The 25,307-nt window shown below is 30.5% G+C and overlaps 1 protein-coding gene across 1 annotated transcript in view; it reads right to left on the bottom strand.

Annotated features, from left to right (window-relative positions):
- Window positions 1–25,307, bottom strand: part of neur (E3 ubiquitin-protein ligase neur) — a 251,961-nt gene that overhangs the window by 116,597 nt on the left and 110,057 nt on the right. The window lies entirely within an intron of this gene.

The raw sequence follows: 25,307 nt of genomic DNA, 5'->3' as shown, positions 1-25,307 counted from the left end.
TACTCAGAGTTAAATTAATTCTGTTTTTGTCTTTTTGGAGGGATTACCTTGCCCGATGTCTACATCCTTCGGCTAACGGAATTTTCAGCATAAACTAGCAGAGTTTAATAAAACATCCTGACCACTTCCTTGGACAGTTAACCCCGAATACGATTGACTAGCATCGTTTATCTCATATAGATAAAAAAACAAACCCACATTTTATGAACCAGAAAGAAGAAATCAAAAGATAAGGTAGTGACAAAAAACCATTGGACAAATCGCTTAAAGAGACAAACAACTCTACCAAAAAGATGGCACAAATATCCAGCACATTCTAGGCACCACCGTTCATCCATTTCAGTTCACAATCTATTGGGAGGATAGAAACATTTTTACTGATGGAAGCAGCACATTAACTATCAACAACTGTAAATGTACTACTATACTTTATCAACTTAAGTATATATTTAAGGTGGTAAAAGTACACACCGCAATAAAAATTTTACCACAATTTTTATGAAATCTTACTGGATTTTCGCATTCTAACAGTCTGTATTTTCTTTATTTATTTTTTACGTAAATTTATCACGCATCTAAATTTTTAAGTTAACAACACCAAAAGAATTTACGATAGATCTGAATATATATCCGGCCGTGTGAAACCCCCAGCCTGAGAAAAATATTAACTTATAATTAAATTTAAGTTAATGAAAAACAGTTTAAGATAAAATTATTTTGGTACATTTTCGGAATTTCACAGCCAAAATTTTATAAACAACTTATTGTAATATCATTTTTATTTTAAACGTTAATTAGACAAGCTTAGCGAGCGTAGGTTATGTTTGCTTAGATTATGTTGATCCCATGTACCGACAAATCGTACATACTTTCATACGCATGTCAACATAACGTAACCATAAATAACCTACGCTCGCTAACCTCGTCTAATTAGGTTGAAATATGCAAATTATATACATATTAATAACAAAAGTGATATTTAAACTAAATACAATAATGTTAATAATTGTTATTTTACATTGATTAAAGTTTTTTTGCTGTGAAATTCCGAAAAAGTACAGTTATTTTTTTTTTAAACATTTTGAGAAATAATAATTTTGGTTTTTTGTAATTGAAATGTAATTTTATTTTAGGTACTTCAAAATTTAATTTTATAATACAATTTCTTATTCTCTCTTTTTCTTCTTTATTCAGCTGAATAAAAATGAAATATTTTATCTTCTAGAATATATATACTTACTTACTATATATTTACTTCTAGTAAATATATAGAAACAGCACTCGTATTCTGATAAGAATAATCCCAAGGATGACGATTTTATATTTTCTACGTATTACATATCAAATACCATGCGGCAATTTTACCTCTTTGGGAAATATTTTTTAATGCAATAATCGTAATTTTTTAACAGTTGAACTGTAAATTTAAAAAAACAACCATACAGTACTAAAAAATAATTTTTTTTTATTGAAAAACGATATTGACAATTCCAAAAAATGTTAGATTCACCTTTTCCCGATAAGTGCAGCACCCGTCAGTGTTCTGTGTTTAATTGTTGACATATAATAAATAACCTTCCATAAAACAAATTCGTATTAATACTTAAATTTCAGCTGTTAAATTAGAATACGTTATTTTTGTTTGTTTACATATTTAGTTGCACCATTAGAATGTTTTAAATAAATTAATCAAGACCGTAGATATCGGTGTTGTTTGGTGGTTGGGTTTCAATTAACCACACATCTTAGAGAACGGTCGATCTGAGACTGTACAAGATTACATTTCATTTACATTCATACATATCATCCTCATTCATCCTTTGAAGTAATACCTTACGGTGGTTCCGGAGGCTAGACAGAAAAAGAAAGATAAGAGTAAGGAACTAGGAGATTAAAAGACAAATGAGAGAACAGCAAAAGCAACGCACGGATCTTGCAACGGAAAGAAGAGAAATCAATTCACGGGAAGACCGGAGAAAGCGGCATGTAGAATATGAGAAGCGACCCATAGTGTTGTGGACACTCACCGTGAGCTTTTATTTCAAATTCCATAATTAGAAAAAATAATTTCTTAAAAACAAAAAGTAACTAAAAAATTAATATATTTATTAATAACTTGAATACTCTACTTTCTCTGCTGCAAGAAATTTTCGCTAAATTAATAAAAAATAACAATTTATCCATATTTATTAAAGACTAATTAAAAATTTCTTTATCCGGTTAAAAGAGTCAGCGAGTTTAAAAGAATCGGTTGCCATTTAGAAAATACTACTACTTACAGAAACACACACAAACTTTTTTAAATTAAAAATTTTCAAAAAAACTTTTGAAAAAAATAAAAAACTGCCGTGCCAAAAAGGGAAATCCATGTTGTTTTTTTGTCTAGAAGAGATTTTTGTAAATCTATATCGGAAAGCTTAATTAAAAAATTAAAATCGATCAATAATACAACTATAAATTCGATAAATTAATGAGGTTATGCAGGAAATAAATGTGCAAACAACTGTAACAAAATACCATAAGTGTATTTCTCTTTACTATGAACAATAATAAGACATATGAAGTATAATCGAGAATATATGTATATTTATAGGCATACGGGTACCACCTAGCCGAACACCCGTACGTACTGTAATAATAGAACAAACATTAAAAACGCAGTTGGGGTTGCTAAGTTTGAATTTGAACAACTACTGCCACCTCTACCGACATAACTACCACTAAGACCAGGTGTGGTAAGAGGGCTGACTGTCTGCTTCCGGTTTTCCCCCTATTGCACATCCGGCACACGCCAACCAATCCAGGACATGACAGTGGTGAATTAAGAGTGAACCAAAGAAGACGGGCGAGGGGGGAACTTAAAGAGGGCTTCTCTTTATTTCTACCGACCTCCACATCACAAAACGGAACCTGACTTCGGGACAGATTGATTACCTACACATATGTTATTCATATTAAAATTAGATCTTTGATCGTATTTCCTTTTAGGTTATGTTCTGATCCTCCCCTTCCTTTAAGTCGGCAGGATATGCACAAAAAGAATAAGACCGTGTTCGACAAGAATTTTTCCTTTTGTCTCCTTGAACGCTGTACACACGTGCGGGCGCGTAGAGGTACTGCTCGGAACAGAAATAGAGGGAGACGAATAGTTCTGTAATAAAAGTTGGACAGGAAATACATAAAGAGAACAGTAAAGGCAAATAATAGACTGTTGATAAATAATTAAAGCTTCAATTGAATCGTTCAGTCGCACTGCATCTGATTCAAAGGACCACTCATGTCGAGAAGTTTTCTGCGAGAGGCTCACCAAAATCTAACGGTTTTTTAAAAAAATAATAATAAAAAAGAAGCTGCGTGGTTATGGAATTAGATAACTGAGAATAAATTAGTAAATCTTATACGTATAAACCCTGCATGTGCTTAGAGGTAAGTTTATGAATAACCACCTTGACTATGCTACTTACGAATGACAGGCAAAACGACTATTTTGAAAATTTTCTTATGAATTTCTCAGAAAGTGGAATAGAGATAACATATGACCAATCGCTTTTTACAAAATTGATGATTTTTTACACCACTGCCCAAAAGGAAGGGTAATGTATTTAGGGTGTATATATGTATAAATGTTTCACCGTAGCAGCTCAACGTCTGAACCGATTTAAATGTATAATCCTCGTTGGAATCCTTACGTTACCGGTAGTGTTACAGGCTCTATATATATATGTTTAAATAAGATTAAAAAATTAGAAAAAATATATACAAATTTGTTACCCGCACGCTCTTTAATTATCCTATACTGAAGAGCAATATTTGTAAGCAACGTTTTTTTTCTTGGCAGTCGTGTTTTTTAATATTTATCTCCTGTTTCCGTAGTAATTTTAGAATATCCGATGAAATGGTTTCATACTAATGTAATGTCCTGTTTTTATTACAATAATTTATTAACCGGAAAAATATAATAGTTTTCGTGAACATCAAACAATACTTCGGCTTAAAAGAAAGGAACATATAATAATCCCGTTGCGTTTTGTTATTAAAGACAGAACCATTTAAAAAATTTACCCACTTATTTATTAAAAATTAAAATATATTGAGGACATCACGGAGTACTCCCAAGACTTTCATAACCTACTCTACTCGTGAAAACATCTAACCTATTTCGCCCTGAAAATAACAAAAAAAAATCTACTCGTGAAAATAATGGAAAAAGTTTATATAGACATATGTCCTAAAATGCTTCGTTTGCGAGTTCGGCTAATGAAAGATTTCACTTGGATTGCAGCTACTCATGTGAAATGAAGTCGTACTGAAATTTTCATGACGTTAATTAAGGGGCAGAATTATTGATTTTTCATGGTTTTTGACCTGAAAAATCGAGTAAAAAAGGTTCCAGAACCGTCCTGCCGTACGTTTTGAGAAATCTTGGTGAAAAATCAATAAATTTGGGTAAAAACCCTTTTTTTATGTTTGCCGAACAATAACTTCGTTAAATGGGCACATAAAACCTTTATAAATACATTACGATGTACATATATGTACAATATTAGAAAAGTAAAGAAAAATAAAATAAGACTCTAAACACAGGATGAATTGTTAAATGCTAATAAAACCTAATTCTAAGATATAAAATGGAATTAATAAAAAAGATAAAAAAACATCCCAGTTACAATACTGAGTAATGTTAAACATCATAAGTATTTTAAAAAAGTACGCAAAAAATAATGTACTCTTCAATAAAATATACAAACTTCTAATATAATTTTAAAAAATTCACAATAATACATTTTGTTATATATTACAGAAATAATAGGTTTTTATTACAGAATAATAAAAACCTATTAATCCAAATAACTGAAAGAAACTGAAACGTTTATAAGTAATGAAAAGTAATAGAGAGAAAGAAGAAAAACAATGGAAAAGATTAAAATCATATCAATATGTAAATTAAATATAAATTTTGTTACAAGGGAGTTAATAAGGAAACTACTTTTGTAATTAAAAATGTTTATTATAAAGCTTAGTTCGATAAAATATTTAAGCGTTTAAGGTAGAACGCGTATCGTGTCCTTTTGATTTGAGAACAATAAAAAATTTGTCTTAGACGACCCTTTTTTCACCCTCCAGGTTTTTCCACCTACACTTCCTTCCTTTCATTACCGGCTAAACATATATTCCCTGGGTGTCATTTATATAAAACGATACTCCTTTTTCTAGTATGAATCTGCCAAAGACATTTCACAAATTCCTCTTAAAACCCTTATCACTTCGATATTTGTCAACTGACATCTCGATTTTTAAAAGTTCTTCTTCAAAACCCTTTGTATCCTTTGTGATGCCAACAACTCGCTGTCAAAAGCGTAATCTATTAACCTTTTTTCTTTTCGCTACAGAGATTATTTTTTTGACTTTAAATTTCCTATTTTATCTCCATGATAATATTTTTAAAAGTTTATCCTAAATATGTAGATTAATCTTCTATATATTTCATGAAAATCAGTCCATAGTTCTCAAAATTATTGTGCATTTTTATATATTAAATAAATGATACACTCTGAACTCAGTACATTTTACTACTTAATATCTTTTCAAAACTGAGTAAAAAATATGAGTATATAAATGAGTAAAAAATATGTTTCTTTTCAAATATATATAAAATTTTAATTTTTCTTTGTTAAAAAAAAGGTACTTTAAATGAATAGTATTTTATCTATAGAAAATGATTATAATTACAAAGTATAAACTACCTGTTCTGTAAGTTAGATGATTCATGATACAAAGACGTCGGCGAAACCAAATTAATTCAAATCCTTAATTTTATACTAACAAAATACATTTTAGTGTATTTTGTATAACAGATTAGGTTTCCTTGCAATCTAATAGAACTGCACACTCGGACTGAGCTACCTTTTACAAAACAATCGACCATTATAGAATTAAATTAAATGACAATAACGAAATTACTATAATTATAAATTAATAAAATTGCCAGTTCCTCTGTCTGCACCAAAAGTAACGCTTCTTGGCATTATAAAAACATAAAATTTGGCTTTCGCCAAAATGTTGTCTAAGCACTAGCGTTATCAAATTTTCCGTTATCTAATTTATCTTCCAGAACCATTAAGTATGTGTATATCCCAAACTGAACAGACGTAGTGAACATAAAAACCTTGTTTCTTAAGTGAAAAAGCAAATTAATTTTTAGTTGCTTTACATTACACTACCGCCCTTCCTTATATCTGAAACGCACATCTAAATAAAAAGGACCTGAAGAATAAGAAGCATAACAAAGTTGCTTTGAGTGTAATGATCACCATACAGCCAGTCTTTTCATTGAAGAGAATAAAGGTATGCAGAGTTCTTCATGATTAGGAATGGGCGTGGGATTCTGATAAAAAAAAGGAATAAGTTCAATAAAGAAGACAATGGGAAACACTTTCCGTTATCGTGGGATCTGTTTCTCTACAGAATGTTTTAGACAATATCGAGAGTAACTTCTGACTAATGTAAGTCGGTCAGAAACCGTTACGGTTGAGGCACTTATATTTAAATTTAACAACTACAGACTAACCGATCGATTTCAGTCACTTCTGAAATGTGAATGAAAAACACCACATGAAAAACGCCAATACTGACCGGGATTCAAATCTAGAGCCTTTTGGATGGAACGGAGAGATGCTAAAATTCCACCAAGGAAATTGGCGGAGTGGTTGTGTATATACGTATAAAGTAGCGGATGAACGATCTGTTGGTTTGGCTTAGGAAGAGTACGACCGATTTTGAAGGATTGGGTGAACAGAAGGGTGGGAGAGCGTGACTTCTATCTCACTCAATTCTTCACGGGGCACGGGTGTTTCAACACATAACTTTCTAAAATAAGAAAAAGGAACACCCCTGCATGTGTTTATTGCGCGGCGGCAGATTCTGCCGAACACAATATCTTCCGAGTGTTCGAGGTGGGAACCGGGAAGAAGGAAGTTAATGGCGGAGGTAGGCCTCTTAGACCCCAATAATACCTCACCGGGTTGGTCTAGTAATGAACGTGTCTTCCCAATCAGGATCGGGAAGTCGAGTGTTCCAGCGTTCAAGTCCTGATAAAGTCAGTTATTTTTACACGGATTTGAATACTAGATCGTGAATACCGGTGTTTTTTGGTGGTTGGGTTTCAATTAACCATATATCTCAGGAATGGTCGAACTGAGACTGTACAAGACTACAACTTCATTTACATTTATACATATCATACTCTGAAGTATTCTGAACAGTAATTACCGGAGGCTAAACAGGAAAAAGAAAGACCCCGATAATATATGCGGGTTTATGCTCAGAGGTGAACAGGCGTGGATTGTCGTCACTACATTAGAACGGTGTTGGCGCAGAAAACAAGATAGGACGGGCTCGTGAATTAAAATTGAAGCGTGCTCCTTGTGTGGCCAGTATCTTCGTTAGTTCGGTGTGGTAACTACTAATTTAGGCAGTTTATAATTTTATTTAATATTATTGTGTACTCGTATTATTTAGGCGCTGCTGCGTGCTAATGTCTCTGCTTTGTTTTGTCAGTTGCTCCTGTATCATCCTGTCGGAGCGTACCCACTTCATTAATTTAGGTTGTACAAATTCTGAAACTAGTACAGAAAGCTACAGAAGAGTGCTCAGTAATAAAATTAAAAATTGTAATGTGGTTATTGTCTTCGTTTGGCAATTTAATTTAGGCTGGGTAAACTTTGTATTTAGTATTGCGTGCTTGTACCATATAGTTAATTTAATGTTGTAGCGCATTTTGTCGGAACGGGCGAACTCGTTAGGAGGCCGCGCAACCCGAAGTAATGCCATGCGGCGATTCCAGGGTGCGTAGAATTTATTCCAATAAAAGGGGGGTGGTTTTAGTCGGTAGTCTGCTGGTGACGGTAGGATGAGACCACCAGCAGGAACCCGACACTCCGTGCGTAAATGCATTTCCACCTCCTTTCCAAAAAAAAAAGTACTAAAGCAAGTACTAAAGTCTTCTTCTCTCCAACCTGGTTTAATATACATGTTTGAGGATAAAAAATCCTGTAGAAGAGGATGACAGGAGGAAAAAAGATAAATTGTACAAGGTTCGCAGATGATATAATATTTTTACGAGGTGAATCACGGGATATTTAACAGATGTTTCGAAATTAAACGACACTATGTGGAATGAAAATTATAGGAGTAATTTAAGAATAATATATAATTTAAATAGTAAATTCTGTTTAAGAACAGAATCGTACATAGGAGTAAATTAAGAATAATAATAGGAGATAAAAAGCAAATTATATTGTAAAATGAAAACGAAATAAAAATTACAAAAACCCAGCTAAGGAAGCATTTAATGGAAAGAAACATTATTAAATAGTAACATGAACTTAAGACTTGAGGAGGCGACTTGAAGACTTCCACTGATCCTTGTAGAAGTAACACTCCAAAAAAAGAATAGTACAACTCAAACTTAGGAGAAAAAAGGGATAAGAAAGGATGAAGAATGTGAACATGAAGAGGGCTGTAGAAGATTAAATGGACAAGAAAATGAAAAATAAAGAATTAATGAGGAGACTGTACGAGAATAAGTCTAATCAGAATAGGAAAGGCTAACAGGCTGGGAGAAGAATTCATTAGGACAGTATTAGAAGTATCAGTGTTAGAAGCAAAGAAGAAACCGGAAAATATTAAAAATTATAGTTTGTATAAAAGGAAATGGAAGCTATTACAAACTAAAAGGTTAACCGAGGAAAAAAAGAGAAAAGAGACGGAAAAGGTGGAAGGGGGAGACAACTTATAGCAAGACAACCATGTGATATATAAATAATATAAGTAAATTATACTTTCGTTTATTTAATATCCCACTTTATGTACTTCAAACATTTAGATTTTTGAATGAAAGAAAATGGGTTTTAACATCCGCCAATATGTAATTTTCATATTATCGTATCGTAAGTACCACTCTCATAGACGAGATGAATTGTTATGAAAACGAAATTAAACACCGTTCTGAAGTAAAAGCTTCCTAGCGTAGATGTGCAAAAGGAAAAATTATATTCCCAAGAATTACCTTTTTTTCTCTTTTTTTTTTTAAATAAGATTTATATAAACCATTAAACAATACTAAAGTAAATTATTTTTGTTAAAAATGAATAACAAAAACATTTTTTATACAGTAATATCTATGTACAGAATGAAATAGGAACCAGTCTATAAAGCACGATACCGCTATGCGACATTAAAGCGTTACTCCACTTCCTCTTCCTACAGCATAAACTATGTAGCAATTCCATTTAAAATAATACTGATATCTTTCTCACGCTCTTTCAATAGATATCTAAATACCAGCACTGATTCAAATAACTTTAAAAAAGCGTAAATACGAGACTACAAAAAATAAGGCCTATAATATAAATATACGGTTAGTATTTATATATTAATAACGAAACAAATGTGATTAATAATATATTAAAATAAATTAGTTTTATATAAGGTTTTTTTTATAAAAAAAAAGCGGAATACATGGTACTTCAAAAATCACTTAAAACTGAATTTGATCCAATTTTTTATAAATATCCTAATATACGGTAAAAAACAATCTGCTGTAGACACCACATAATTTCCTTGTACGCATATTAAATTACATTTACACATTTTTGAAAAATGAAAAGTACATAAATTTATTTCATTAATAACTTATGATTTTTTTTTATCGTTATTATTGAATTATTATCGTAAAAGATGTTAATAATTATTAATAAATCAATACAATTAAATTAAAAAAAAAAGAAATGAAATCCGATTCGAACCAATGTGCTTTCCCTTGTAAGATCAAAATATCTCGTTAATTAAACTTTCATTTGGCTATAACTCTGGGACCAATGAAAATAAGTACCACTTATGATATATCATTGAAAAGCTCTTAATGAGTGCTTATTACTGCACTTAAGAAAAAGTCCAGATTTTTTTGATTTTGGGCTTTTTTGGACACTTTTGGTTCATTCGATTGCAATGAAAAGGAGAGGTGCACAACAGATGTTACAACAGTTCTAAATCCCAAATTCAAACATCCTACGGCTAATCGTTTTTTGAGTTATGCGAGATATATACATACGTGTAGACGTCACGCCGAAACTAGTAAAAATGGAATGGTCAAAATGCATATTTCCGTTGAAATCTAAAAACCGAAATTTTTCGTGATCACAATAGAAGTATTGTGATAAATAACTTGTACAAGGATGTAAAAATAAACTCCATTTTGATATTCAAGTGGTAACCTGAAAAATTTATATGAACAGTTTTACTAAATTTAGTTTTAATTGCTCATGGAGATTTCTATGTCATTGGCTATAACAATAAATTCCTGTGAACATTCGTTTTTAAGTTCTCCGAGTCCAAAATAAACTAAATTCTAAAATAAAAGAATCTATATTCTGTAAATAGAATCTATTTAAAATTATACACACAAGAGTTTGAAAAAAATCCAGGAATAGTTTTCCGGATGTTAATGTACGTTAAATAAATATTTCGCTAGTTTTAATCTACGAAGAATTTTTTTCGTGAAATTAGAAAACGAGAAACTTTAACTTTTACTCAGAGTAATACAAAAATGTTATTCATTTCATTTAAAAACAATTAATTAATATTTCTTCTTTCTTGTGAAAAGAACGTCCATTCTTGTCAAATCCTTATACAACATAAGTCAAATTTAACCCCACTAAGATGTTATTCAGTGGCGTTAGAAAGACATGAATGAACATGTCTTTCACACTTTTGAAAGTGTGAAAGACACACAATTCTCCCTCTCAGTCTGATTCTTCTACTACATATGTTAATTAGGAATTATTATTCGAAACAAATATTGAGGTAAAATATTAGCTATTCCATTTTTCTGACTCGTTGAAAATTTTCTAGACCTTGCCAGAAATCGAACCCGAGAGCTTCGGTATAACAAGCAAGCACCTCTTCTGTCTCAAAAGTAGTGTTAATTTAGTAAAATTAAACAATCAACAACGGTAAAATATCTGTTTTCATTTATAAATGCGGAACTCTCTATTTTTCAAACTTTGTTGAAAAATAAAAAACATCATAAAAAGTTGTCCAAAATAAGCTTAAAAAGATCAATTTTAATAAATCCAAAAGTTTTTTAATCATTAAAAAATTGAATATGTTAATCTTTCCTTTAGAATTTTGTGTTTAAAAATATTCAGGCAAATTTTTATCTTAATATTCCATTTATTATTACTATTCTACGACAAAACAGTCCGACATTACTTTGTTAACATCGGTCCGTTTATTTTTTCTTTGCCCATTAAAAAATAACAATATATTTTTTAAATAAGTAAAAAAACTATAGAACGATTTTTCTCTGTTAAAACAGCATAAAGTTATGAAGATTAAATGCACAGATTCATTAAAATGGAGACATTAGTGATTCTCATATAAAAAATTATATACGTCAAAATTAATGATTGTAAAACTAAGTATGACTCAAATTGACAAACAGTAGTGCGGTTACATCAACAGGCTTACTAGGGTCGATCAACAGACAACAGATAGGGAAGGGTGATACTCTGAATTCCCCAATTACACCCACATCTGAATATTAGACGCTATTTTCTATAATCCTCTTGGGAGAATCCAGATGTCACAAGAACAAACTCACCCTTTTAAAATTAACAACCCCCTAAAGATTCCATTTCAACCCTACAACTCCCAATAAGGCTAACAATAGCCACCACACAGCTCGTCTTCGTACATATACAAATCTAACATGGTCTAAATCTGTACAAAATTCTAAAGCAAAAATAGCTACACAATAAAATACTTCATACTTTTAAAGCATTCAATGTAGAGTATATAACGTACAGAACATAGTGAATGCATTCGGAAGGAGGGGTGGTGAAGAATGACTAGGAAAGTGATGTATGCGCGCATTCACGTTACAAAGATTACCTTATTATATTTTTTTACTTTATATAAATACTTTTCTGACAAGTATAGAAATGTACTGTTTCTAAATAATATTCGAGTTTTTCTAACTTTTCTTTGTTTTATTCAATTTATCTTACAACATTTTGTACAGAGTTAAATTCTATACAGATTTTGTTTAAAAGTTTTAAGTGTTTATTACCAATTTAACAAAATTACTAGTATTGTTTGGCAAACGATGTTCGGCAAATTTTATGTTTTTCACCCCAGATTTCTCAAAAACTACTGCAGATAAGGTTCTGGGATATACTATATTCGATTTCTCAGGTCAAACCCATAAGAAATCACTAATTCTGCTCGTTAATTATCGTCCTAAAACTCTCAGTACGACCTCATTTCACCGAAGTAACTGAAATCCGAGCGAAATCTTTCACAAGCTGTATCTCGCAAACGAAGCATTTTAGGATATATGTTTATATTTTTTTTGTGATTTAAAAGTCTGTGGATGAATTTTAATAAAATTTTAAGGGGAAAAATTAATTCAAATAAAATTAAAAACGAGGATTGTACGACATTTTACCTACTTAATTTTGGTAGAGAAATCATTCCAGGTAATAAATTACAAGATCCAGTACCAAGGAATACCCAACTCGGTTTATAAGCAACAAAAACAAAAATAAAAATTATATTAGCTTCCTATAAAACGTCCAATAATCCAAACTAACTGATAAAAATACGTAGAGAAACAATTTTTTACTTTTTTTCTACTTTCCAATAGTTATGAGGAACTTATTGTTGTCACGTTAATAGCGGAACCAGTCAATTTAATTATAAACAATTCCGGGTGTTTAATCTGAGAAAAGGGAAAAAATATTTCTTTAAAATAAATTGAACCAGTTTAATTTTCGTTTGAAAATCATTTTTTTTGCAATCACATATTTGAGATAGTAACGATAAAGTGCTACGCCCATCCCTTGACAAAGAACCTGATCTCCCGAAGAATTAACTGCGAGATGGGCAAACACTGTCTGGAAGAATCTTCAAGCACCGATTGGGTGGATCTGTTTTATCTTCCTTCATGATCCTTCTATTGGTAAATTATCCTTCTAATCGAGTTTTTCTCTTATCCTTATCGCTTCTTTATGTTTATCGGTGATATTTGGATTAATGACATTACATCCGAATTAAAAATGTAAAAACTTTGTTGAATACCTGCAACCTGTCCAGAGGCTGTTTATTATCCCGTATAGAACCTACAATTGAGGTTCTTGAATATAATTAAAAAATCGATTTCTAATACCTTCTAATATACATACTACACTACTGATCCTAATTAATAAATTTATTTCAATATATATATATTTTACATAATGAAATAAATTAAATTTTATGGTAAAGTCAAGGCTAAAAAAAATTATTAGAAAATACTAGTGTCCTTGAGTATGCTGGAATTACACAAACTAATTCATCAATCATAAATAGTGTATGCTAAGAATGAACCGGTTACAAATTCTAACAGTTACAACATCTAACATCTTCTGATTCTTAGGTAAGTATTTTACAGCAGCTGATACCATTATTAGATAAATGAACTCTATTTTCAGCCGATGACATAAATGCACCGATGATAATTCAAATGTATACAATACAGTAAAACTTAAAAGATGAAAGTTTTGGACTTCCAAGTTGTTTCAGATTAAAAAGAATATTTTAAATTTCAAACTAGTTTTTATGAAATTTAATAATATTTAATAAACAAACCTAAAACGAAAATGACTGGGTGATAATTTAAATCGAAATATGATTTAAAGTACGTAGGTTTTAAATAAAAAAAGTATATACAACAAAAAAAAGATATCTTGAAATAAAATCATTGTAGCAAAAGTATATCACTTCCGGGAAACTAAATGGGTTTAACGTCTAATGTATCTAAAAGCCGGATATCAAAGATTATAATTTGAAACAAGATAAAAAAAGGAAAGCTTCTTATTTATACACGCCCTACCTAGTTGTAACTTTGTAAATCTTTGTAAGTCTTCATTTTTAAAATATTAAATTTTTTACAGTACAATCAAAAAAATTTTTTTTTAAATGCAAAACTATTTAAAATTAAAAAAAAAAGTGTGGACACCACATGACTTCGTTGTACGCCTATTAAATTACATATACACATTTTTTAAAGTACATAACATTTTATTTCACTAATAAATGATTTTTTTTTCATTGTTATTATTGAATTATTATTTATTGCACAATTTTTTTTACAATCAGAGGTTAATAATTATTAATAAATCAATATACTTAAATTAAAAAAAAAGGTACAAACAAAAAGAAGACATGATGTCGGATTTGAACCGATGTGCCTTCCCCTTGTAAGATCCAAATATTTCATTAAAGTTTTATTTGGCTATAACTATGGAACCAATGAAAATAAGTACCACTTATGATTAATCATTGAAAAGCTCTCCAAGAGGACTTATTAGTGAGTGCAGTTAACAAAAAGTCCAAACTCCAGATTTTTTGGATATTGAGCTTTTATGGACACTTTTGGTCCAGTCGATTTCAATCAATAGGGGAGTTGCACAGCTAGATGTTACAACAGTCTTAAATCAAAAATTTCAACATCCTACGGCTAATTGTTTTTGAGTGATATGAGATACATACATACGTATAGACGTCACGCCGAAACTAGTCAAAATAGATTCAGGGATTGTCAAAATATTTCCGTTGAAATCTGAAAACCGTAATTTTTCGACATTACAATTCCTATTGCTTCGTAAATACAAGGAAGTAAAAAAGAGAAAAAGATATGTGACGTAAACTGTTGCAGAATAAACATCAAGTGAATTACAATTACATTCAATTCTGAAATTGAAAAGAAATTAATAATTATTCTAATATTAATTTTTTTTATATGTTTTTAATATACTAATTGATAAATTAGTTGAAATAAATGATTCGTATATAATGTATTTAAAAGATTTCGTTAATAAAAAAATAATTACTTTTGACGACAATTTAATGATATTTCAGTGCTGAATGATGAAAGATTAATGATGCTGCAATGAAGAATAATCATTCAATCTATTTTTGTTTATTAAACAAAAAAAATAAACTGACTCCTAATTTAATCCATTATAATTCCACCTCAGCGGAATCAGTACAACTAAAAATAAAATAAAACTAATCGTTACAGCAGATGTTTTTTTTTTTTTTTTTTAAAAAAACCCTAAACTAACTTCAAGATTCGAAATTTCGAATCCGGTTTTATTTTTTAATTTAATTTTTATTTTTATTTAAAGAACAGCCTAGAAAAAAAAATACGCCCGTATGAAAATAAGTCGTTCACAATAAAACACAAAGGAAGGAAGCTTGCAACTTGATAAAAATAAAAAAAAGAATGTGGAAAAATGACGTAAAGATTATTACGAGAATGAGGAAGTACGTATTATTTATTTTGAACCCTAGGCAGGCTAACTAAATTTCGTGAATTTAATTAACAAAAGAATAGAATATAATTACATCAAACTATTGCGTAATTACGCTATAACAATCCAATATTAAGTAATTATGAAAAAACTATCTGTAAATAATTTAATTTTTCATTTAAATACCCCCCCCCCTCCCACCGGGTCCCATTATTTCCAGAAATCCCTGTTAATAATCTTTATTCTAGTATTATTAGAACAACAACTTCATCCACAAAATAAAAAATTCTATTCTGTGAAAATTAAGACTTAAAACATATATAACGTACAAACGAATTGAATCGACAACTTCCTTTATTTAAGCAGGTTTATAAAATATGCAATAAAAGCTGATTTCAAAATAAACAATCAATATATTGAAAACTTTTGCGTATTAAGTTGTAATAAAATTATATTAATAAAAAACAAGTATCGTAAATTACAGTTTGCGAGTAAATACGTAGTCATCTGATAAACACGTGCAACCGAAATACGCACAATTATAATAAAAAAAATAAAATAAAGAATTACTGTAAACTACAGCGTACAGGTAAATCACGACACATCTAAATCAAATCAAACAATAATCCCATATGACTAATTTTTAATAGTAGTAATAAAAATTAAACTATTTTTTATTTCAATGATTATTTTTTATTACATCTGCCGAATAAGGTTAACAGAAAATAAGTACTAGATATTAACTTATTTTCGTAGTTGACACAGAATATTTACATAATATTATCAAGAAAATTAACTTTTAAGTTCATTACCTAACTAAATACTTAACGAATTCGCCTTTAATAAAAAAGTGAATTTATATTTAAGTAAATGTTAGAGGATTCAGATGAGGAAAAGACAAACTGCTATACATCACCTAACACAATATCTCAAATAAATTGTTTAACTCTGACCTTTCTTCACACATTTTGTTTGAGCAAAAAACTTTGTTATTTAATTTGTCTATGAGGTGGACAATGTGGGTTTTGGTACAACTGATTAAATATTAAAAGCTAATTTAGGCTAATGTTGTAAGTTACGCTTTCAGATTAGTGTAACACGTTACATTTTTAGCGGATTTCCAAAAAATTTGAAATCGTTACTGCGCCCGGTCAAGTTTATATACGTATACATATGTACAGTGCGTACAATGAAAATAAAAGCTTGTGTTGGAGTAGGTCGAGACTGCGTTACTATCGAACCTGAGAACATTTTCAACCATCTAATACGACAATGGAAATAATCGTTGTACAATTTTTTATTTATGCACGTTTAATTTATTACAGTTTTCATGTTTTATTAATTATAATTCAATATTACGTAAATAATATTAATAACTCAATGAATAAATATTGCAAAAAAAAAGTCATAACTAGACTTGAATGTATATTGTATCCGTTATTACATTATTAGATGTCAACAATTATTATTATTCGATTCTTTTTTGCATTATACGTCCAGTTACTGTACAAGTTCGCCATATTTTCTATCTTCTTCGGAACAGTCACTTTCACTATCAGTCTAGAAGTATGATAAATTTATCCGTTATTTCGTCGATCAGTGGTTCCATCTTCTTGCACTCAGTTTTAGCTTTTATTTATATGTTTGCAATATGGTTTCTAATGATCCTTATTCATTTCATCATGATATAATTTTTTAATATCAGACATTAAAAATGTTGTATTATTATTGCCAACATATCTTTTCAGAGCCGACCATACCTTCCAGATCGGATTTAAATCGGAATGGTAAGGTGGATGCCACGAACCTGATTCCCGTGTTTTTTAATAGTTCATCAAAATGACACTTTAATTAAACGGAATACTGTTCTTTTATAACCAATCAATCATGCCACTTTTCCTATCATTTGAATTCGAAGGCTTATGGTGCATTACCGATAACAACCACCGACTGGGGAGAAGACCAGGGATTAATTTTTCAGATGCCCACTTCATGAAATTGTTGTTGTTGATGCTGTCGTGATAGTCACCGCTTTTTGAATTCATTTTCAACGTTAACACCGCGTTCGCAATTAACCACCATTTCTCCTCCAGCGTGGATTATGATTAACCGATCACCTTTATTCCTGCACTCCTGTCATCCGACTACGATTTTGTCGTCGAATGGAACGTTTAAATATACAATTCGTCCAAATAAATAATCGAAGAATTTTATTTTCTGCAATCGGTCATTTTTCTTAAATATTCTACCCTCTTTCATCAGATGTCTTCTTTCTCAATCAACGGTTTCAAGAGTTTTAAATCAGTTAAATCCTAACTCTTTCAGGATAGCTGCTAGTGTAGTCCTAGAACCTTTAAGCATAATGCTCTTTTAAAGTTCTTCACGTAATTTATTTAATCTAGGCAGTTCATTATATTTTGCGTGAAACTTGTTAACTGTTTGTCTTACGACACCCTGATCAAAACTATCTAATCCACTAATTGGTTTTGAAAGTTGTTTATACTTTTTTGGTGTGCTGAATGGGCACGATTGCGTCTTAAATTTAAAGAAATCCTGCTTTTCTTTTCGGAGTTTTTGAACTTGTGATCTTAAATCCTACAAGCTGCAACGGTTCTTCTTCATATTTCTGAATGCGTATTAAGTGTTAAATTTTCCTAACTATTTCATCTTTGTTCCTAAAATCGTTAACATTATTAACTATTTCAAAAGCTTCACTACGAAGCTTTTTACTCTTAATTTTGGATTTAAATTCTGCAACTGAAAAAAAATTCACTTACAAAAAACTTACGAATTCATTAGTACGCACTAAATATTAACTAACACGCCACACATTACAGTAAAAACAACTATACTATTCGTATCGGAACACGCCAGTAATTGAATTAAATAAGTTTACAGAAAATTAAAGTACAAGTCGACAAGGCGAAATTCATACTCGTGGAAGACCGCAGTATAGTTATTTTGTTTGGCTATGAACAGAGATGAAGATGTAACACAAAAGTTCAGTCTGGGCTTAGTCCTACTGAACAAAGTGACATGTTTGTCAATCCGTTCTAAACCAGACATTTTTTACGTTTAAAATACGTTTCTGTATTTTATTGAAATTTTAATTTCTTTCTGATTACGGTAATAACATAATTAAAAACATTAATTTACATTACTGTATTCATAAATTAAATAATTTTAACCTGCATTTAATTACAATAATTTAATTAAGTAAACGTTTTCACTACAACGGTATCATAGTTCGCAGTATTATATTCAAAGTTGAGAGTAATAATTTGGACATGCAGGCATACGTAATCGCAACAAGTTGGATATAGCTGCGGAATAAAAAATAAAATAATATTTTTACATTAATTTATTAAATAATTAAATGATCCTTAATACAGTCCTTAACCAATTTCGTCTGCAGTTTCCGTAGAACTATCTTCTATGATAGGCCAACAACCTTCGTTTTTTGAGCTTCACTCAGTTTAACTTCCATCGGAATTAATTTCCAATTCATCTTTACTACCTGATCATCATCGTCCATCCCTACATTTATAATTATGCTTTCAATGGCATTTTTCATTCGCATGTTTTCCAGTAAGAATCCATTATTTCCTTAAAAAATAATGGATCTTCTCCAGTCTTCTACAGTAACTGACGAAACTGCATCTAATGTAACGGCTCTCAGTTCTGTTAATGACATGTGGGACATTTTGCGGTCTCGAAATTTTTTTTAACTAGATTCTAAATAAATTAGATTGGGTTAAAATCTTAGTGGTAAGGTGGCAATCTAAGCGCTAATTACTTTGGTATTTAGCATTTCGTCTAATTCATACTGTGCTTCTGGGCGATGTAGTTCGACAATTGCAAAAAGTTATTTTTTTGTTAGATTTGGGTCGTAATTATTTTAGCTTTTTTGGAGCTATTCTTGAATATCTTTTTCAATGAATTGGATGACAGAGGTTTATTTTTTTGTTTATTATGGTAAGGTGCGTTATCTATGACTAAAATACAATTTGTCGACCCACCGGGCTGGTCTAGAGGAACGCGTCTTCGCAATCAGCTGATTTCGAAGTCGAGAGTTCCAACATTCAAATCCTAGTAAAAGCAGTTACTTTTATACGGATTTGAATATTAGATCGTGGATACCGGTGTTCTTTGGTGGTTGGGTTTCAATTAACCACACACCTCAGAAATGGTCTATCTGAGCGTGTACAAGACTACACTTCACTTATACTCATACATATCATCCTCATTAATCCTCTTAAGTAATACCTGACGGTGATTCCCGGAGGCTAAACAGGGGAAAAATACAATTTGTCGGCAGTCCTGGGATAACTTACTTTTCAAATATACTTCAAAAAATTTTCATTGTTCATCTCTTTATGATCATCTTCTCTTGAGAAGACTTGGACTCGTACATTAAAAAAGTATCATCTATGAATCCCATGTCTCCACCCGCATGAGATACAATTAAACCGGTCACCGGCACTACTATTAACAAAAACACCTGGTACATCGTCACTTCGTCAGCACTTTCTTATCGTATAATGTGTGTGCATCCAAGTATCAACTAAGTACACTTTTGCACAGATGTTGCATTTTTTATCAGATACCTAAGAAAAAATGCATGTTTCACGATTACATCATTTCGTTCACAGAAAATCAGTCAGTTGTTTTCACAGTCTCTGAATTGAAAACCCACAGATTAATACTTTTCCTTAGTGTTTCCCTACTAACGATAAAATTTAACTCCTCACAAAAAAAAATTGTGAAATTTTCGTATAGTAGGTACTTCATTACAAAATTTTATATATATGTAAGAAATTATCTTATAATAACACACCTGTTGAAATCATCTATTTCATATTTATTATGAGTAGTAATTTATTTTTTTCTTTGGGGTTTGAATTTGAGAACCACTCGTATCTTCGTATACGATTTTCCTGGTGTCAATTACTGCAGACCACCTTAAGTCTAGCATTCTAGGAGCACGTTTTGTCGCTTTCAAAAGAAGCACCAATAATCCATTTTTTTCGTTGCCTAGGAACTTAATAGTTAAACTCTATTAAGTTTAACTATTAACTGCGGAGAGGTTTTCCGCGTTCACTTGACATCTTAACACGACTACTTTTAAGAAACAACTGCTGCAATTTCTAATGCAAAGAACAGAAAATATTCGTTTTCATTAGTAATACTCTACAAATAGGGTAATCCTTATAACTTTGCTTATAACTTATAAGTTGGAACTACACGCCTATTTTAAACTTTTAACGCATAATTCTATGACAAAAGCGTCTCTATTCGTCATTATATTACTTAAACCAAAACAAATGATTAAGAAATTTATACTTGAACATATTTTTCTTGTACGATATAATTTCATGCTTGTGTTTTTTTTTTTAATTTAAAGTACATTGACTAAAAAAACAATTGCTCTTATTACAAAATAACAGGACAAAAGATAAAATTTATTACTTATACAAAAGTAGAAGAAAAACTGATGTTTTATTATTAAACATTGAAATTAAATTGACATCAATGATTTCATTAATATAAATTAAGCCTAATAAATAATATAATGTTATGCAACACTATCATGATAAGCGTCTACATCTACACACACGATTAATGTTTAAAACAGCAATCTATTCTCACGGTAGAAGTCGCAATTATTTTAGTAGTACCAATAGAACGTGACAATAGTTCGTCAACTCTACGAATATAACCCGCAAGGTTGGTCTAGTGGTGAACGCGTCTTCGCAGATCAACTGGTTTCCAAGTCGAGAGTTCCAACGTTCAAATCCTAGTGAAGGCAGTTACTTTTATACGGATTCGCATACTAGATCGCGGATACCGGTGTTCTTTGGTGGTTGGGTTTCAATAAGCACACACCTCACAAATAGTCGACCTAAGACTACACTTCACTTGTATTCATACATATCATCATCTGAAGTAATGCCTGACTGTGATTTCCGGAGGCTAAACAGGAAAAAACTCCGAATATGCGCCTCGCCTTGTCGACTACAGTGTGACGGGTCAGTATGCGCTCTGGCATCCCCTCCACTGCTCTTTATATCATTCAGCGACTTCTCTTCACACCAACTTCCAAAGTAGTGTATTCCAAAAGCATAAATCATTAATTTGCAATGATTTACACCGTAACCAGTTATGACGTTACTATTATAGTAACGAAATATGTTCTGGTAATTTGTTATTACAAATAAAATTATTTAAGCCTAATATTTTGTTCAAGATTTACAAGAAGTAATTTATTTCCTGAAAGTATATGTTTTTTTCAACTATGTTAAACTAACGTTTTGCTATAAATAAACAGAAACAATGACGTAATACAAAAGTATATGAAATGAGTTGTTTATTTATTATGGCTATAATGTTATGATATTCTTTGACGTGGCGTAGTTATTTAAGAAAATTATTTCTAAATAGCACGTATGCTACAGTAACTAATTTTTGAGCTTTGTAGGTCTTACAAACTACAAAATAAAACATTAAGATGTACAAAAAAATACGTAAATAAAGTGTTAAAGAAATATCAGTAAAAGTAATATAATTATAATCATTATTAGATTTATAATAAAACAATTATGAGTACTACAGAGATATTAAGTTCGTACTATACAAACGTAACATTTAATCAATTAAAACGTTAATTCTTACTACATATTATAAACGTAAAGCATAAAATGATTTCATACAAAATAATTTATACAGCAGCTCAAATAAATAAATTAATACACTAGAATAAATAAACAACAGATGAAATAAACAATAATTAAACGATAAAATGAAATAAATTAGTAATAGCAAAAATAAATGAATATGGTAGAATAAACAATTATAGAAACAAAAAAATAATAATAAACACAAGCAATATCATTTGGAGGTCTTATTTTTGTAGCAACCAGAAGCGAGTGTTCCGCATGCAGAGTTATAGGAGGCAAGTAGAAGAAACTAGTAGGGAGGACCCGCCTTTAGATTTTACATATATCATAGTATTGAATATTTGTCAACAATACGGAAAAAAATTACTCAGCTAGTCAATGAATACGTGTAAAATGACTAGCTATTAATTAATTATTATACTTTGTAGGTTATAGGCCTATTATTTAACGGTGATGTTTATCTACAAACATCATCAATACTATATAATACCCATTACAATAAGTGGATGTAAAAAATGAAATATTTTAATAACCTTTATATGCATAAACTTGCCATTCATTTTATGACTCACTTCGAAGAGTCATATTCGTACGTGTGTTGGCATATTTGAAGCTTAATAACTTTTAACTGGATAGGATAAACTGATTTTGATGAAATTTTGTGCAGAGACTCGTGGGCATGGGGCAATATGTTAAACGGTTGAGGTCAATCTCCAAGCGGTGTGGTAGCTTTGAGATCAATTTTCTCAAAATTTTGCATTATAATAGTAATCTATTAATACCAAGTATACACTATTGTGTTTGTACGGATTTAAGAAATATTTATAAATAAGCTAAATATTTTTAAGGAAATTATTGTCTGAAGTTAAAAAAAAGTTGAAAAATATTTATTTACGAAAATAGTTAAACACAGTTTATTGCAGAATACTTCTGAATAAGCCTAATGATACGAGAAAAAAGTAATGTAATGCCCTGCACAGCGACCGTCTGTCTCGTGCAAGTAAGCTTTTATTTAAATCGTACGCACTATATGTATATATATGACTTTTTCATCCGTTGTATCGGGCGAAAATCCAAACCAATTTTGATGAAACTTTGTGGGAGTGATGTAAACCTATTGGGAGTAGAGCCCTATTGATTTTAAAACGAATCCCAGGAACCGGACAAAGAGATAAAAAAACTGGGTTGTTGGGTACATTTTCAAGGTTAACTAAAACCTGAAATCTACACTTCTCACGCATTTACTGCGACAGAGTTTTTTCATTAATACAAATAAGTTCTATTTACGTATCGCTAAAAATATACGTATTTTTTTCCTGAAGCAGAGTACTGAATTCACTTCAGTAAAACAGAAATCACAGTCGATCTTTATAAGAGTGTAAATTAAATTAATAATTTTTTTTTTTTAGTTTTTTAAATGTTACTAAATCTGTATGGATGCACAAATTCTCTTATGGTTATGGATGTATTTCAAACAAATCATAACGGCATATATTTATTTTCCAGGGTAAATTTACCTTTACATAGGCTATATTATAACAACTGGAATAGCATTGTATAAACCCAAATTAGTGTATAATCAAAAATTTATAAATCATAAACAATTTGATATTAACATGTTTGATATTAACAATCGAACAGATTAACTGTTATTTTATTTTTTCAAATAATACTTAAAGATTTATTATTTAATTATAAGCACTATATTAATTAATATTATTATATTGTTAATAAATTCATAGAAATATTAACAAAGCAAGTATGAATAAACAAGAAAAAACATTCAGTGGAATTTACAGTACACTTGGCACACTGTATCTTAACCGATCATTTTTTATTTTTACAACATCTGGTGGGCCCTTGCTGCTTCGCAGGGTTATTACAACAAAGTAATGTCACGTATTTTTAAAAAAATCCGCCAAAATCTATTCCATTTAAAACACGTCTCACCGATAACCCTCTTATCTTTCACTTTCCTGTCTTACCGTCCAGTTTCCTTTTGGATCGGGCTGATATTTATTTTATTATTCTCGGAATGGCCCCCAGATATGTCATAAGCATCGACGGACCTTCAAAGTAATTTTCCTACGTGTAATAACTTCGGAAATTCCTCAATTAAGGAATAAATGAGGATTTTTTTTGAGGAAATATCAGAGGAGACTCAAGTTTGGATTCCGATGACGCTTAATGACATATTTGTGGGTGATTCAGAGCAGAATAAAAAAAGAAAGCAGCCCGATCCGTCCAGTAGAACGCCCAGACGGACTGGAAATAAGTTTTCAGCCCGATTTTATTAACATATATGATTTAACAAGAATAGAAAATCAACGGTTGTCTTATTGTATTCCCCGATCCATTTTACTATCCTAGCATCATAGCTCAAGAGCAACGATGCAACAACAAAAATATAGTAATCAGTCAAAAAATAAGGTATGGGTTTTTATTTGCATTTCTCAACGTTTCATGATCCAGGAACAACAAAAAACAAAACAAAGTAGAGGAGGGTAATGTTCGTATGTACGTAAGATGGGGTGTTTGAAGTTTAATAACTTTTGACGGATAAACGGATTTTGATGAAATCGGACACAGAGACTCATGTATATTGGGTAATTTGTAGATAAAAGTTTGGGTTCAATATCTCCACCTGGTGGGGTAGATAGTTTCTTTGAGATCAATATTCTCAAATTTTGCAAACGTAACCCAAGTCTATATTAAGCTCAGTACACGCGACCGTGCTTATCTTACCATTTTAAAAAGGTTTTGCCCAAATTCTCATCGCTTTCCTAAATACACAAAATATAGATTTTTCATTTATTATATATTTCTACACTATATAAGAATAAATAACCAATGCTGCAAAAGTATAACCATTTTGTTGTCAGCATTTTTTGATACTCTATGCAATTACAATTCATTTCTAAAATCTATATTAAATTTTAAAAAACAAAAAAGCACCCTTTGTAGAAATAATTAAAAAAAAAAAGGTATATAATAACAAAGATTTCATAAACTGCTTTATTTTTAGCTCTTCGAAAGATAAGGTGGCATTTATCGTTTGGTAGAAATATTTATTTATTACATATCCTATTCTACCGCAAAATATTTATTCATATTTACTTTTACTTACAAATATTTTATATTTTATGGTAGACGTAATAACGGCTGTTTTTTATTTTATTTTTTATTATTATATACTTAATGGTATTCAATTTATCAAAGTAAAATTATCAATACTTCTTAATAACCAAATGATTTTTTACACAATTGAAGAAAA

The sequence above is a fragment of the Lycorma delicatula genome, chromosome 5 (genome assembly GCF_047948215.1).
Source record: "Lycorma delicatula isolate Av1 chromosome 5, ASM4794821v1, whole genome shotgun sequence".
In the NCBI taxonomy this organism is placed as follows: Eukaryota; Metazoa; Arthropoda; class Insecta; order Hemiptera; family Fulgoridae; genus Lycorma; species Lycorma delicatula.
The sequence above is the reverse complement of the archived record's forward strand: the minus strand, read 5'-3'. Positions and strand labels throughout refer to the sequence as shown.